The sequence below is a fragment of the Chelonoidis abingdonii genome, chromosome 3 (assembly GCF_003597395.2).
Source record: "Chelonoidis abingdonii isolate Lonesome George chromosome 3, CheloAbing_2.0, whole genome shotgun sequence".
Lineage (NCBI taxonomy): Eukaryota > Metazoa > Chordata > Testudines > Testudinidae > Chelonoidis > Chelonoidis abingdonii.
In genome coordinates, this window is record NC_133771.1 from 41,012,329 (window position 1) to 41,027,334 (window position 15,006).

A 15,006-nucleotide genomic window follows, 5' to 3' on the forward strand; every position below is an offset into this window, starting at 1 on the left:
CTGGAACAGCAAACCAGGCCAAGCAGTTGCAACACATCTTCAACCTCCAAGCCAGAGGGGGCCAACGAGCCTGAACTGGCTGAAGCAATAGACAACCATACCAAAGAGCTCAGTCAGAGCCTGAAATACCAGGTGCATAAGGGAAGCGGTTCACAGCAACGGAAAAACCAATCACCATCCTATCGCTTCCAGATGGACCAAGCCCAAGTCCCGCCTCAGGAAAGTTTCCAGACTGAGCAGGAGCAGATGACAGCTTCAGAAAGCTTGGCGACCGGCACGAGCAACCCACCGGCCTCCTCCAGCTCTTCTAACCGATCGGTTGTATAGACCAAGGACTTTATACAAGGAAAGCTTTCTGGTGGACACCAGGAAGAATGCAGCCGCACAAACGGTTGGTGGTTCCAACTAGTACCGCGGGGAAGCTCTTAACTTACCCATGATCATTTCTAGTGCCATGCTGGGGTGAACAGAACCAAAGACAGGTGGGAGAGTCTTCACGGAGAGGGCGGGCAAGAGAAGTTGCCCAGTATGTCCGATCTGGAGGTGTGCCAAAGTGGGAAAGCCCAAATTGGTCAAGGCCCTCTCCAACCATCCCCTAATTGAGGCCATTTCAGCGATAGCTCTGGATCCTGGGTCTTTCCCAAAAATGCCAGAGGAAAGAGCGTACTTACTGACTTTTGTGGATTTGCTAACCTGATTGTGGCCGGACAGTCAGTCTCTAGGACAACACCAGGGCTAAAGCGGTGGCCAGGCCTAACAGACATTTGCATCAGGGTAGGTTGGCTCCTCCGATATCCTTATACAGGTTCAGGATCTAATTTCTGGCAGGCACCATGAAAGACCTGTGGGAACTCATGGGTGAATCACTTGGTTGCCACCCTCTACTACCATCAAAGCAATGCCTAGTAAAGTTTAATGGAACTTTGGCCATGATCCGTAAATCTCGTGAATGATACTCCAATGACTGGGACCTAGTGTTGCAGCAGTTGCTCTTTGCTTACAGGCTGTACACAACTCCGATTTAAGGGTTTTCACCATTTTGAACTTGTGTATGGCCACGAGGTTAAGGGCCATACAGTGGTGAACGAACAATGGAGGGGTTTACACCCTCTCCCAGAACTACCATTCTGGACTTTGTAAGCAACCTACAAAAACCCCCCGACACTCCTTCAGCCTTTCGCTAGAGAAAACTAACGAGATACTCAGGAAAGCAAAAAGTCTGAGTTATGTATAAACATTACCAGAGAAGTTCCAATCACTGGTAGGTAGCTGTATGGTCTTGAAGCGCACAATCACAGGCCATAAGATGGTAAAGCATTCATGCGGTCAAGGGTCCTCAGAGTTGCCAAGAGCCGCAGCCTGACAGGGAGCTGTTATTACTCAAGCCGATATCTCGTTCTCAATCGTTACTCACCTAAACCATCCGGTACCATGGTTAATTCTCTCATAGTGCCTATATTTCCAGAACCTACAGGTTGTCTATTAATCAGTGCCAGGAGGAGATGACGCGAGATGGCCTGAACGGTGCTTATTATCGAAGGGAAAAAGTGGTGGCGTGGAGGTGAACCTCTCACCACCGCCTACTGAACGTCTGCAGCGCGCAACAAAATCAAGGAGCTGTGCACCTACTTCAAACTCCATTGTTCCTCAGCACTCCAAGGAAGGACTGAACAGGCATACCACTCCATTGAACACATGGTATAGCCCACAAATTCACTAGAACCCTACCACTATCCGGGTGTCTCCTCAAACGCCCAAGCTGTATAGAAACGGAGTCCAGAACATGCTACAGTGCGGTATACGACTCTCATCCTACCAGTGCATGTGGCATCTCCCAAGTGGTTCTTCGGTACCCAAAACAGATTGGAAATTACGCTTTTGCGTGACTACAAAGCAAATGCAGTAAACTCGTCCAGACAACTATCCAATGCAGCCTGATGAGACTAGCTTGGAAAAATGGACGTGACCCAGTTCATTCTCCACAATACACTTAACCAAGGGGGACTGGCATACTGCTAGATGAACCTGCCAAGGAAAGGTCAGCATTCGTCACCCATGCGGGAGTTAGAATTTATGTACTTCCTTTCGGGCTGTGAAATGCACCCGCCACCTTCCAGAGGCTGGTAGATGGTTGCTTAGCAGACTGGAGAGATATTGAGTTGCCTACCTCGATGATGTGGCCATTTTTTCAGACTCCTGGCCCGAACACCTAGTTAACCGAAAAGGTCTTTGAGCGCATCAGGCCAGCTCAGGACTAACTGTTAAGGCGCAGAAATAGTTCGAAATAGGCCGAAAACAGAGTGACTTACCTGGACACAGGTGGTCGGAAGACCATAAACCCCTACAGGCCAAGGTGGAGGCTATCCAAAGTGTGCCTGTGCCAAAGCAAAGTATAGTCAATCCCTCTTAGGCTTGGCCGGGTACTACAAGGCGATTTGTACCACACTACAGCCAAATCGCTGCCCCACTGACCGACCTGACAGAAAACCCAGCCAAATACAGTTAAATGGACTATGAGTGTCAGCGCACTACCCAACTTAAGGCGACGCTCACGTCTGACCCTGGTTAAGGGCCCCAGACTTTGACAAACCATTCCTAGTAACACACCAGATGCATTGGAGCGTGTGTATAGCAGTCTCATGCAGAAGGACTCTGGATCACAACTTCCATCCTGTCGTGTTTTCAGCAAGAAACTATCTGAGAGGGAAGCCACTGGTCAGTCAGTGAAAGAATGCTATGCATTGTGTACGCCCTGGAAAAGCTACGCCCATATCGTTTGGGACGGCGGTTCCAGCACAAACTGACCTGCTGCCGCTAAAGTGGCTTCATACAGCCATAGGGAACAACAAGAAACTTCTTCGTTGAGTTTAGCTCTCCAAGATTTTGATTTTGAAATTCAACACATTCAGGACTTCTAACAAAGCTGATGCATCTCTCCGTGAGAGTTCCCGGAATACACTGCTTAAACTTGTCCTTTAAGATTGTAAAGCTGTAGTTTACATACTTAGTAGTATATGTAAAGGGTGCATGTTTTTATTAATCTGTTTAGTTACAAGTTCTAGGAAGAAATCACGCCAGTGAAGTTCCCACTGTCTGTGATTTGGGGGCGTGTCATAAAAGAGATAGCTAAGAGTTAATGTTTCTTTTACCTGTAAAGGGTATACAAAGGAAACCAACACCTACAAGAGACCATCAGGAAACCAGATTTTCAAAACCCAGGAGGGGAGCTGGGATGAGATAAAGAGGAGACAGGGAGGAGGTTGTTTCCCTTTGGTGGACACTCAGGGCTCTGAGTCTTGGGTCCCCAAAAAGTGTTTGGGAGCCAGAGAGGGAGTCAGTTCCTGGAAATTCCTGTGTGCAGCGAGATCAGTCTAAGTAGAAGAAAGCTTAGAAGGTTCTGTCTAGCTTCTCAGTTTATGAACGCTAGACGTTCAATACGAGTAGGAGCTACGACACACCCTTTCTAGGTGTTCATACTAACTGAAGAAAACTAAGGAGAACTCTAGCCAGGACGATAACTATTTCACTCAAGTAAAGTAATTTTGGGGGGGGGAAGAATAATAAGAAGGCAGTATGTAAGACTAATTACTACACTCGAAGCTCTATTTAACTATAAATACTGAAGAAACACTAAATTCTATTAACGTCGCTAAGTGCGTCTCAGGCCAAGGGTGGCTGAAAAGAACTGAGGCGAAGTTTCCCCACACAGTGCTAATGCAGTAAGAGATATAAGAGACTTGGAGAGCACAGGTGAGTCAAACAGACACAGCTATCTCAAATCTCTGATCTGAGTGCACGGATGTAATACACCACAGTGGCACTCACAGGGACACTACTGGGAGAACTACTTGGCTTTTCGATTTGATAAGGATGAAAAGCTGGTGTGGTCCTGTGGGTTAGGGCATGTATGATAAGAGCCTGCTCTGTCTGATTAAACAGAGTTTTTCATCCCAGATCCACTCAGAGCAAGGATTTGAACTTGATTCTCCCACATTCGTTCAGACAGCCATACTCACAGTCTCCTCTCTCCTCCTTCCCCATGGAAACTTTTTCAAATTGATATGCCTCCACGAATAATTTCAGCTTTGACAAAAATAGATACATTTTGCTAAATGATTTTGCTGAAAACGTTCGACACAGCTCTAATTGTGAAAGCCCTTCTTGCACACCTGAAGACCTGCACAGCCATGGTGTGGGCCACTATCATTTCTGATTTAGGTTTTTGTTTGGCATTCCAGTGGGTTAAGAGAAAAAAAACAACCTTACCTTTCCAGCTTGAAGTTCTGGGGCTTGCAAAAAATTGATAATAGAAATTATGTATACTTCACAGTCGAAAGATCAGGTTCGAAGATGGGGACACTCTCCTTCGCATCATATGTTGCGATCACTTCACCTCACTTGAAACGCAGAGTGTAAAACTCTGTGCTTACATCCTTCCATAGGAGCTGAACAGCTATAAGTGCTGATATTCAAGGCTCCCCACCTGTGCTCCTTACCATTTAGCTAGAAGTCTAATATGATAGTACTGCAATGCACAGCATCCATCTTGAAGGGCATGATCCAAGAATTCAGAACTAACCAATACGCGGACTTCTTTGCTCAATGAGGATCTATACCCAATTTTCAGTTCATAACTCAGCAATGTTGGTATAAGCTGTTTCAATAACTGTTACGCATGTTTTGATGTTTTAATAATGTGGGAGAAATACCTCGATCTTCAACAAATTCTATATAGCTAAACTCTTTTGCTAAAACTGAATACAAAAAAAACACCTAAAAACACAGAAATTTTGTTATCACAGGACCAGACCCAATACTAAATCTAGTATCTGTCTCTGACATTGTCAGATGCTTACAGGAAGAACCTAAAAACCTCACAGCCAGAATGGGTAATTTGCCTTCTTTTATTGCTAAACATAACACAGCATAAGGTTTAATAATCTCATCCAATTATCATTAATAAACATCTTGCAACTCCTGTTTACAATAAATGTCCAATCCTTTTGAATCATGTTAGGTCTCTGCATCAGTAATGCCTTTAGCAGTGAGTTCCACTACTATTTTAAACCTGGTTAATTGTTCAAAAAATACGACACATTCTCATTTCGTATTGGCGTAAGTTCCTGACTTGAATTTATTATAGTAAATTTGAGAAATCTGGCTGGACACACTACAGCCTGAGAAAAAATCTTCACGCCTTAAAATTCAAAAAATCATTTATTTGAGAACTAAGAGTAGAAATCTAAAGGTGAAGAACTAAGAAGAATAATAACACTAAATATTACCCCTGTGATCTAAAAAGGCTCTTAGCTTTTACATTATCATATGCTCTCTGTGCACAGTACATTTATTACTCAAAATCTCCTATACGGTAAGCTGCTCTTAAACCCACTTCTCCATCATATTTATAGGCATTACTCAACACTCACAAAAACACAATGCATTATAACTTGCAATACCCACAGAGAACTTTATCTATGAAACGGCCCAAATTAATAATCCCAAGATCCCTGCGTTCATTATCTCAACTGCATTTAAAATCCTGTTAGTTGAAACAAGCAGTTGACTTTACATAGATCATTCTTTCCTAAGTTTCGGCATATTAGCACACTCAGGGCTGGATAAAGATTATTCAAGGACAGTAATGGACACCCGACAGATAAATCATTAAAATGCTTAATACACCTTGTTTTGTTGCAGTATTGGCTTTTGTGCACAAAAATCCATGGAATAAAAGTGGCTCAGTGAACAACAAATAAAGAGTATGAACTAAACAAACTCTCTCTCACTTCATACTTAGAAATACTTTTATCTCTGAGTGAGGAATTTCTTTCAAAATGATCAGGCACTAAGACAGCTTACAAGACAATACGCCTAACATAATAGTGTGTAAAAACACGTAAAGGTTACAATTAATTATTTTTTAAATAAAGACTTATATAATACTATCTGAGACAAATTCGTACCAGGAGATTTAAACTAAACTACCGATAACAGCAACCGATATTCCACCAAGTGTATTATCAGTCCCATACATGACAGTTGATAGCTAACCGTTTAAGCAAATTCTCTCAATACAGTTTCAGATAGAAATTTCTCCCATACTCGCATGAAATATAAATGGGACAAAATAAGTGGAAGCATGCGCAATGAAAATCTTGCTATAACTATCACATAACAGTGCTTTTTTAAGAAGTAGACCAGACAAGCTTCCATCTTTCTAAATACACAAAGATCTCTTAAAAAAAAGACCAAAGTAGTCGCTGGTATGCGAAAGGAAACTGGAATGTATAGGCATAAGAGAGAGAGAGGGTGTGGTTATAATTAAAGAAAATGACACTTATATTATTGTCTGTCTCCAGGCTCACGTCTCCCCACTGTCCACATCTGTCACCTGTAGCAATCTTCCCGCAAAGAGGACCCATCCCACTAATAATATATAAGATATTTAGAGCTCAATTAAATAAGGAAGATCAATAAACGATCGAAAGGGTACATTATTACGAGAGAGGGCAGATCAAACTAGGGGGATAATAATACTGCATAATAAGTGCACGAGACTAGGATCTTACCCCATCGAGACTCACCTAATAGAACACACTAAAACAAAAACCCAAAGATCAAAGAGTGATACAGGATACTGGACCTCAATCCTCTGCTCAAAATGGCAACTCTTGGAAGGAGGCTTCACAATGGATTCCTGCAGTTCCTTCAGGACACGGGCGAAAACAGAACAGAATAGGTATGAGTCCAAGAGATGTTGTATTTCTATCTCTGTTCTCTATTACTCTTTTATAGGTAAGGGAGCGTTGTGAATAAGCAAAACTCTAACATCTTCTACCACACACAGATGAGATTGCGAGAATTTCCTGCAGGTAGCACCGCCGTACTAAACAATGTGACTGTAACCTTAAAGGTATCGCTACACTGTGCACTAGAACGTGCGCCTCTGTATATAGCCTTACGACGACCTCAGTAAGTGGGTTTGAAAAACGCCCCCGGAGCACTGGAACGAATACACGAGCGCTGTAAAAGTATCTTCTCATGAAACTCACAAAGGCGTAGCTAACCAGAGACACGCGAAGAAGGACAGGAATGTCTGCATCACCGTAAAAGTCAGTTGAATAACTAGGCAGCACGGGCAGAGCTCGTCTTCCCACGCTGCGTTGCTCGGCCCTCCGACCAACACCACACTCAAAGCCGCACCGCGGTCTAGCCCGTGATACTTTTCAAGTGAGACCCATAACCCACTTTTGAAGATTTATGGATACCAGTTCTCGAGAGACCTAGGCCAAGAGGCTACCTTGTTTATCGAGCACTGTCCCACGAACACACCCTTAGAAAAGCAGGAAACATAATCCACATGGGAAAACCCGCAAGAGAGAGAAAAAAAACAACACGCCTGGAACGTGTTGTTTAGGTACACACCAAGAGAAAGTAAAGAGTGGCAAATTACTCACTAGCTCATGTGGCATAATAATTTGCCATTTAATGGCACCCAATCCATGAGATTCTTTTGTAGTTTCAAAAACATCGAAAAAGTGAACCCAGCCAACACTTGTCACTATCATGCGGCAAAACTCATTAGCGTGAATTTGGACCCGTGACAAGATAGGCAACTAGCAAATCATTTGGGAGAATTTCGGAAAAGTGAAGTAGGGGAAATGGAGCAATAAAGGAATGTTACTAGCTTAGGGATAAATTCCAGTATGAAAGTTATTAATTATGATATTACAAAAAATTGGAGAAAAAAAATGAATAGTCCTCTTTTCAAAGTTCAGCCAATATACAAGTATCATGAGATAAAGAGGAGACAAGGGGAGGAGGTTGTTTTCCCTTTGGTGTGAGACTCAGGGCTTCTGAGTCTTGGGGTCCCCCAGAGAAGGTTTTGGGAGACCAGAGAGGGAGTCAGGTCCTGGAAATTCCTGGCTGGTGGCAGCGAGATCAGATCTAAGTAGGAAAAGCTTAGAAGGTTTCATGCTAGCTTCTCAGTTTATGAACGCTAACGTTCAAATCTGAGTAGGAAGCTACGACACACCCTTTTAGGGTTCATATCCTGAACTGGAAGAAACTAAGGAGAACTAACTTATGCCAGGACGATAACTATTCTACAAGCAAAGTAATTTTTGGGGTGGGGGGGGAAGAAATGAAAAGAAGGCAGTATTAAGACTAATTACTACATCGAAGCTCTATTACTACATATAATACTGAAGGAAACACTAAAACTCTATTAACGGGGTCTGCTAATGCTGTCTCAGGCCAAGGGTGGCTGAAAAGGAACTGAGGGCAGTTTTCCCACACAGTGCTATATAGCAGTAAGGTAGAGCAAGAGACTAGGAGAGCACATGTGTGAGTCAAACAGACACAGCTATCTAAATCTCTGATCTGAGGTGCACGGATGTGAATACACCCACAGTGGAGCACTCACAGGGACACTACTGGGAGAACTACTTGGGCTTTTCGATTTGATAAGGATGAAAAGGCTGGTGTGTGGCCTGGTGGTTAGGGCACTTGATTTAAGAGCCTGCTCTGTCTGATTAAAAGCAGAGTTTTTCATCCCAGATCACTCAGAGCAAGGATTTGAACTTGATTCTCCCACATTCCAGACCAGTGCCATACTCATCAGTCTCTCTCCTCCTTTTCCCCATGGAAACTTTTTCAAATTGATATGCCTCCACGAAACATTTCAGCTTTGACAAAAATAGTACATTTTGGCTAAATGCAATTTTGCTGAAAACGTTCGAACCAGCTCTAACTGTGAAAAGCCCTTCTTGCACACCTTGAAGACCCTGCACAGCCAGGTGTGGGCCACTCATCATTTTCTTGATTTAGGTTTTTGTTTGGCATTTCCCAGTGGGGGTTTTAAGAGAAAAAAAAACAACCTTACCTTTCCCAGGCTTTGAAGTTCTGGGGGCTTGCAAAAAATTGATAATAGAAAATGTATACTTCACAGTCTGAAACTATCAGGTTCGAAGATACTGGAACACCTCTCCCCTCCATATGTTAGGACACTCTCCCTCTCTTGCATACCAGAGGTGAAAGTCTCTGTCTTATACTCCATAGGAGCTGAACAGCTTATAAGGTGCATGATTTCAAGGCTCCCCACCTGTGCTCCTTACCAATTAAGCTAGAAAGTCCAATGTAAAATGTACTGCACATGCACAGCATCCATCTTTGAAAGGGTCATGACTCAATAAATTCAGAACTTAACCAATACGCGGCACTTCTGCTCAATGAGGACTATTATTCCAATTTTCAGTTTTCATAACTCAGCAATGTTGGTTATAGGGCTGTTTCAATAACTGTTCCAGGATTTTTGATGTATTTAAAATAATGGGGAGAATATACCCCTCGATTCTTCTCAGAATTCTATATAGCTAAACTCTTTTTGCTAAAACTTAATACAAAAAAAACATCTAAAAACACAGAAATTGTTATTCAGGACCAGACCCAATACTAATCTAGTATTCTGTCTCTGACAGTGGTCAGATGCTTCACAGGAAGAACCCTAAAAACCCTAACAGGCAGAGATGGGGTAATTTGCCTCCTTTATGCTAAACTATAACAGAGCATAAGGTTTAATATCTCATCCAAAATTTATCATTAATAACAACTTTGCATATCCTTGTTATCTATATAAATGTCCAATCCCTTTTTGAATCATGTTAGGTTCTTGGCATCAGTAATTTCCTGTAGCAGGGAGTTCCACACTTTAACCTGTTTAATGTGTGAAAAAAGTACTCCTTTCATTGGTTTTGAAGTTCTCACTTTTTAATTAAATTAAATTGGGCAGTGACCACCAGCCTGGAAAATTTCAGCCTGAAAGGTCAAAATTTTCATAAGTTTTGAGAACTAAAAATAGGATGTTAGAATGGAAACTATGAAGAAAATGACACTTAAATTAGTTACCCCTGTGATATTACTAAAAAAACAAGGCTTGCTTTATTTATCCATATGGCCTGTCTGTGCACTTACATTTATTACTCAAAAGTCTCCTTCTGTAATGCTGCTCTTAAACCAGCTTTCTTCCATCTTATATTTTAGTATGGCATTACTGCATACACTCATAAAAAACACATGCTTATAACCTTGCATTTATCCACAGAGAACTTTATCTGATTGAAACTGGCCCAAATTTAATAACTCTCCAAGATCTCCTGCAGTTTCATTTTATCCTCAACTGCATTTATAATCCTAGTTAGTTTAAGAGCAGCAGGTTTGATTAGCATACAATTTTTCTCATATTGCACATCATTTATAAAGATATCAAACAGTATTGACACCAACTGATTAAATCATTAAATGTTTCTTACACTTGTTTTGTTTGCAGTACTTGACTTTTTTGCACAAAATGCATGGATTTTAAAGTGGCTTCAGTGAAAACAAATTAAGAGATTAAAAACAACACTTCTCTCCACTTCTAATACATATTAAATACTTTTTTTTTTGAGTGAGGAATTTCTTTTCATGATTCTTGCAACTAGACAGCTTACAAGACAATATCCCTACATAATAGTGTGTAAACTAGAAGGTACATTTCAATTTTTAAATAAATGACTTTAAAATACTATTACAAATTGTACATGAGAATAACAAACTATGAATAAGCAACGAAGTCCTCAAGTGATACACCATCTCTCAGTTGATACTATTTCCTTAACAATCTCATATACATGTATTTTCCTTTAGATAGAAATTCTTCCCTACTGCATGAAATTATTCATGACCAAAGTGAAGATGCTCACATGAAGTAATTTCTGCTATACCAACATAACAGTCTTTAAGAAGTAGGACACAAGAACTTTCCCACTTTCTAATAATCAGTCTCTTAAAAAAAAAGACAGAAGGTTAGTGCTGTTGTTAGAAGGGAAAAGGATGGAAAGGCAAAAAGAGGAGAGTGTGTGTGTATAAAGAGAAGAGACCCTTATGCTTTCTGTCTCCCTAGGCTCGGCTTCCCTGTCCAGCATCTGTCATCTGGTAGGATCCCTTCCCCTGCAAAGAGGACCCATCCCACTATAAATAATGAGGAGTCAATTAATAAAGGTAAAGTCAAATAAAGCGTATTGAAGGGTTCATAACGAAGAGTGGGGCAGATAAAAGGGGGAATAAACAGCAAAATGGCACGATACAGTGATTACTCCCTCAAACTCAACCTAATAAACCAATAAGAAAAAAACCTTCACAGATCAAAGTGATGACAGGTGCTTGGGACCTCAATCCTCTGGCTAATGGCAAGCTCTTGGAAAGGAGCTCCAAGGAGTCCCTTGATGTTCCTTCAGGATCACGGGAAAGCAGAACAGATAGGACACTCAAGAGATGTTGTTTCTTCTCTTTCTCTCTTCTTTTTATAGGTGAGGAAGCTGTTGGAGAAAAACCCTAACACTTCTACCACCAGGATGGATAGATGCCTGCAGGTAAGCCCCGTGACCATCCCTGACTGTCACTTAAGGTATGGCTACACTGGCACTTTACAGCACTGCAACTTTCGCGCTCAGGGGTGTGAAAAAACACCCCCCTGAGCACTGCAAGATACAGCGCTGTAAAGCCTCAGTGTAATCAGTGCGGCAGCGCTGCACGCTAGACCCGTAGAGCATGTGGTTTACATGCAGCACTGGGAGAGCTNAAAAACCTTCATAGATCAAAGAGATGGCAGGTGCTTGGGACCTCAATCCTCTGGCTAATGGCAAGCCTTTGGAGAGGAGTTCCAAGGAGTCCCTTGATGTTCCTTCGGGATCACGGGAAAGCAGAACAGATGGGACGCTCAGGAGATGTTGTTTCTTCTCTTTCTCTCTTCTTTTTACAGGTGAGGAAGCTGTTGGAGAAAACCCCTAACCCTTCTACCACCAGGATGGATAGATGCCTGCAGGTAAGACCTTTGACCGTCCCTGACTGTCACTTAGATGGACAGCCCTGAGGCCCTGTCTGGGACAGCCTTTTATACACTTGCCCAGGAAACCCCTTCTGGGAAACCCCTTAGGAACAGAAAAAAAAACAACAACATTCTGCTGGAAGTTGTTGAGAACTCCAGGAGAAATAAAAGAGTGGGAAAAGTAATCCATAGCTCATGTGGGCATAAAACTCCATTTTGGAACCAACATGGATTCTTGTAGTTACAAAACATCTGAAAGTGAACCCAGCCTAACACTGTCCACTATCACCAACTCTATGTATGGTGAATTTGGAGCCTCTTGAAGAAGCAATCAGCAAACATTTGGGAATTTCTGGAAGTGAAGAGGAGGAATGGAGCATAAGACATTTTACTACAAGGGATAACCAGTTAATGAATCTTATTAATTAATGAGTATTTACAAAAATTGGGGAGAAGAATGAAATATTCCCTGTGTCCTAATTCTAGCCTAATATGCCAATATCTAAGTGGAGCTTGTTATGGCTGAAAAAGAGACAAAATATCAAATCAGCCATGCAGTTAGTTAAAATGGATTAAGGAAGTGGTCCCCAAACTTTTTAGCTCGTGCCCCTCCTTATCCCAGTCTGCATCCCATCCCCACCCCCCCAGGTCAGGGATGGCTCCGGGAGTGGGGGACTGGGACAGAGTAAGGGGTCTGAGGCTGGGGCCATAGCTGGAGGCAAGGCTAGGGCTGGGATTGGAGCCTTGGTCAGCAGCTGAGGCCTTGGATGCAGGGCTGGCAGCTGGAATCCAGGGTGCAGGGCCGGGGCCAGGAGTGGAGCTGGGTGGTGCTCCCTCCCTGCCCCCTGTGGGAGCTGGCTTGGGCCCCAGCAGTACCCCTTCAAACATTACTTGGGGCTGAGGGGCACCCCACACTTTGGGGACCTCTGGATTAAGGTTTAGAATTCAAACTGTCAAACAACAGGAAGAGAGACAAGGTAGATGAGGTAATATCTTTTATTGGTCCAACTTCTGATAGCCTTGTTCACACTGAGTAGCAATTTACTCTGCGAGTAGTCCCACAGAAGTCATTGGGATTACACATGGAGTAAAATGTTCTTTCTTGTGAGTGAAGGTATCAGAATCTGGCCCTTCTGTATGCAGCAATTTAAGATTGAGCTGCACTGTTTTAAATGAATACTCCACATGATCAAATCCTTTGTATGGTAAGGGAACAGACCAAGCATTAAAATATTATTACAAAACATGGTTTAGAGTTTCCAACTATAGAATTCTATCATACTGAACACAGCTTTTCACTACTGACTCGTTTTCTTAGAGTCATTTCCTACTTAGACAGCACCTTTTCCATTCCAATCCTAACTGCATAGAGGACAAAATTGTCTAATCCACCTAAACGTTGATTAATTACTGTATATTCTCTATCATAAGCTGGTTCATTTATAAGCTGACCCCTCCAAGATGAATGAGTAAAAATGGAAATTTTTTTTATGACCCGTTCATAAGCCGACCCTATAATTCAGGGGTCAGCAAGCTTTGGCTCCTGGGCCACCAGCATAAGCCGCTGGTGGCCTGAGATGGTTTGTTTATCTAGAGCATCAGCAGGCATGGAGGTAAACTTAAGTAAACAAAGTGTCCCGGTGCATCAGCTGCTTACCCTGATGGGCTGGGACAGCAACTGGTGGGAAAATTTTTTGGGGGGAGGAGAAGCTGGAGGTCAGGGGAGTAACCCCTGTGACCACCCCCCACATAACCCCACCCCTAGCCTGGGACCCCCACACTCTCCTCATCCCATCCCTTCCCACCTTATCTGGGGAGGATGTCTCTGGGCTGGCTGGAGCTGCTCCAGCAGGTTGGGTAGTGCGGCTGCAGCCTGCTCCGGCAAGCCAGACTGGGTGGCGTGGCCGCAGCAAGTTCCAGTGTGCTGGGTCGGGTGACACGGCTGCAGCGTGATCCAGCGGGCTGGCCAGCGCGGGCACAGCCTGCTCTGGGGGGCGGGGCCAAGTGGCAGGGCTGCAACCTGCCAGCCCCGGAGCTGCAGCTTCTTTGGAGGCTGGGGGTAGAGCAGTGTGGTTAGGAGCAGAGAGACTCTGGCCCCGCCTCTTCCCTTCTGTCTCTGCTGGCTGTGCTGCCTCTCCTTGCTCCCTCTGTTGGGGGAAGAGGCTTTGTCCCACCTCTAGCGGGCTGGCCAGCGCGGGCACAGACTGCTCTGGGGGGCGGAGCCAAGCGGCAGGGCTGTAACCTGCCAGCCCCGGAGCTGCAGCTTCTTTGGAGGCTGGGGGTAGAGCAGTGTGGCCAGGAGCAGAGAGACTCTGGCCCCGCCTCTTCCCTTCTGGCTCTGCTGGCTGTGCTGCCTCTCCTTGCTCCCTCTGTTGGGAGAAGAGGCTTTGTCCCACCTCTCCCTCTCTATACCGGTTCATAAGCCGACCTCCTTCTCTGGTGCTTCCCTTTTTTACTAAAAAAATTCGGCATATGAATGAGCATATATAGTAATTAAAAATGAACTAATATTACAGTACAGAGAAGATGTTTGTGGAAGATCAAATACATTAATCAATGTTCTACCATTATTAATAGGTTCTTCCATCTGGAACAATACAATAAAATAGGTACCAGCACTGGGAGGAATGGATATGAAACTATTTCTATTATACATCTCAACCCCTTCCAGTTACTCAGTGCTTTCCATCCTCTTACACTGTAACGGGCCCATCTTGCCAGCAACAGAATGTTAGTAAATGGATAGGAACCATGGACCACACTCCATCCACTCCCAACATGCCTGGGGTGCGCTGCCAGCAGCACTAATTCGCCTTTCCTTTGTGCTGCCAAGGTGCAAGCAGTCAAATTAAAGCTGCTTGCTTATGCAACCTTAATTTGACCCCTTTGTGCATGTTCTTTATTATACAGTTTTTAATGACATGAACACAAAGTATGTTGTGCTTAGCAGCTCTGCCTTATTCAGTGCACAGGATGGAGAGTGCTCACTTAATAAGCAGTGTGATGGGGCAAGGCCAGATGGCTACAGTAAAGTACTGAGAAACAGGTATGTTAGCCTATTGGCATCCCAGGGGTGGGTGGGTGAAGCCCGCCAATTCTAAAGGACCTCCCCCCAGCCTAAGGGGAGGATCCACAGG

The 15,006-nt window shown here is 43.5% G+C and overlaps 1 protein-coding gene and 1 long non-coding RNA gene across 4 annotated transcripts in view; one reads left to right on the forward strand and one right to left on the reverse strand.

Moving 5' to 3' along the window:
* Positions 1-15,006, forward strand: part of LOC142046553 (uncharacterized) — a 36,550-nt gene that overhangs the window by 16,420 nt on the left and 5,124 nt on the right. For all 3 annotated transcript variants that reach the window (XR_012655489.1, XR_012655487.1, XR_012655488.1), the window contains exons 2-3: positions 10,946-11,043; positions 11,352-11,414. This is a non-coding gene — a long non-coding RNA (uncharacterized LOC142046553). The remainder of the gene's footprint in view (positions 1-10,945; positions 11,044-11,351; positions 11,415-15,006) is intronic.
* Positions 12,010-15,006, reverse strand: part of ERICH1 (glutamate rich 1) — a 121,960-nt gene continuing 118,963 nt past the window's right edge. The window contains exon 7 of the transcript XR_012655486.1: positions 12,010-12,221. The gene's annotated coding sequence lies outside the window, so the exon portion shown is untranslated. The remainder of the gene's footprint in view (positions 12,222-15,006) is intronic.